Here is a 2,500-nt window from a genome sequence, read left to right on the forward strand (position 1 = left end):
TTTTTCCACTCTGAATGTAAAGCAGATTGTGTGACCATTGGCCAAAAACGACCACGAAGGGACTCGAACCCTCAATCCTCTGATCCGAAGTCAGACGCCTTATCCATTAGGCCACGCGGTCATCCGTCCACCTGAGGTGATTTTTATCATGTAGGTGGTATGCATGGATGGAGAACATATTATTGAAAGGTATTCAGGTTTACATCCCATAGTGTTCTTTCAGCTCTTTTCGCTGGAAGCCCTTTTTTGGAATCTATATATTGAGTATTTTATGAGTACGATATGCTTTTGTTTTCCTTTTTGCATACAAACCTCTTTCCTCATGAGTTTAAAGCTCATTTGTATTCTCTACATAGCTCTGGAAGTTTCCAGACGTGGAGTGAAACTGTTTTGAAAGTAGGACAAATTGCTCCTTCCTGCATATGCTAATTTTTCACACTCACATAGATTGTATACTTTTGATGAATCCTGGCTTGACCTGTTCAAGTAGCTGAAAGCCTGTCACCACCTCTAGAAACAAGATTCACACCAATCCAATTCAAATCATTTTTTCCAAAGGGATATGTTCTGGCCGGTCGAAAATGCATCTCACAAAAATAGGCATTTAAAAATCAACTTTGCAGTTTCAGAACACTAACATGACTGTGAAGTGTACACAAGTAAAATGGGACAGTTTCAAAGTACCTAATCCCTCATAAACTTCCGAGAGGAAGCATGTAATAAATCTACCTAATTTTCTGGAAAAGAAAGAGGGAGGATTTTCGTTATCACCTCAGATGGGACTTAAACCCACAATCCATGGCTTAGGAGGCCAGTGCCTTATCCATTAGGCCACTGAGGCACACATGCATAGCTCTTTTCTAGAGGCATTATTTAAATGTATTCTATGGTCAGACACCGGTGTGTGCACACAGGGCATTTCTCACTTCTCTCTATAAGTAAACTTCCCATTTTCATCCTCTTCCATCCCCGACTTTAACGCTCTCTTCTATGCTATAATGGAGACTTTGCAATTTTAGCAAGTGGAGAGAAATTGGAGAACCACTTTCGACTCCACACTTCTTCTTCACTTACTTCTTTTCTCAATATACTGGGCTTAGAAAATGGTATCAAGCCATCCTTATCATCAGCAGGACACGGAAAGAGGCACCAAGTCTCCTAACCAAGTTCAACCACACTCTGCAACTTAACCATTGCACTACAAATTAGGCAACGGGGGCATCAGCAAAGGCAGCCAATGTGCCGATCCTTTATACATTTTTTGTAGTACTTTTCTTACTCGGAGGCAAAATCAGCACTTTAACTGCCCAAATCATACAGACTTTAAACATGTAGCACTCTATGCACACATAGGCACACACCTTGCAGTTCTTCTACACACACTTAAGCTAAAAACCCATTCTGTCACGTCAAAATTCTGCAAACCTATTACAAATTCAGTGCGTCGGCATAGAAGCACTTTTTAATGCCACTAAAATGCACAAGTAGTTAGACTGAAGATGCAACCTGAATGAGTTTACAGTATGTACTCCACTTTATTAATGATTAGTAATGAGAAAGTGAGGACTACAAGAGTATTGGAAAAGACTTTTTCCACTCTGAATGTAAAGCAGATTGAGTGACCATTGGCCAAAAATGACCACGAAGGGACCCGAACCCTCAATCTTCTGATCCGAAGTCAGACGCCTTATCCATTAGGCCACGCGGTCATCCGTTCACCTGAGATGATTTTTATCATGTAGGTGGTATGCATGGATGGAGAACATATTATTGAAAGGTATTCAGGTTTACATCCCATAGTGTTCTTTCAGCTCTTTTCGCTGGAAGCACTTTTTTGGAATCTATATATTGAGTATTTTATGAGTACGATATGCTTTTGTTTTCCTTTTTGCATACAAACCTCTTTCCTCATGAGTTTAAAGCTCATTTGTATTCTCTACATAGCTCTGGAAGTTTCCAGACGTGGAGTGAAACTGTTTTGAAAGTAGGACAAATTGCTCCTTCCTGCATATGCTAATTTTTCACACTCACATAGGTTGTATAAGTTTTATGAATCCTGGCTTGACCTATTCAAGTAGCTGAAAGCCTGTCACCACCTCTAGAAACAAGATTCACACCAATCCAATTCAAATCATTTTTTCCAAAGGAATATGTTCTGGCCGGTCGAAAATGCATCTCACAAAAATAGGCATTTAAAAATATACTTGGCAGTTTCAGAACACTAACATGACTGTGAAGTGTACACAAGTAAAATGGGACCGTTTCAAAGTAACTAATCCCTCATAAACTTCTGAGAGGAAGCATGTAATAAATCTACCTAATTTTCTGGAAAAGATAGAGGGGGGATTTTTGTTATCACCTCAGATGGGACTCGAACCCACAATCCCTGGCTTAGAAGGCCAGTGCCTTATCCATTAGGCCACTGAGGCACACATGCATAGCTCTTTTCTAGAGACATTATTTAAATGTATTCTATGGTCAGACACCGGTGTGTGCACAC

At 40.0% G+C, this 2,500-nt stretch overlaps 2 non-coding genes across 2 annotated transcripts; both read right to left on the minus strand.

Annotated features, from left to right (window-relative positions):
- Window positions 1–48: 48 nt before the first annotated feature.
- On the minus strand, window positions 49–121 carry TRNAR-UCG (transfer RNA arginine (anticodon UCG)). Its single transcript has one exon. It is a non-coding gene; the product is annotated as a tRNA-Arg (tRNA).
- Window positions 122–2,356: 2,235 nt separating this feature from the next.
- TRNAR-UCU (transfer RNA arginine (anticodon UCU)) lies at window positions 2,357–2,429 on the minus strand. The gene has a single exon. It is a non-coding gene; the product is annotated as a tRNA-Arg (tRNA).
- Between the last annotated feature and the right edge of the window lie 71 nt (window positions 2,430–2,500).

This window comes from Triturus cristatus, chromosome 4_1 (assembly GCF_964204655.1).
Source record: "Triturus cristatus chromosome 4_1, aTriCri1.1, whole genome shotgun sequence".
In the NCBI taxonomy this organism is placed as follows: domain Eukaryota; kingdom Metazoa; phylum Chordata; class Amphibia; order Caudata; family Salamandridae; genus Triturus; species Triturus cristatus.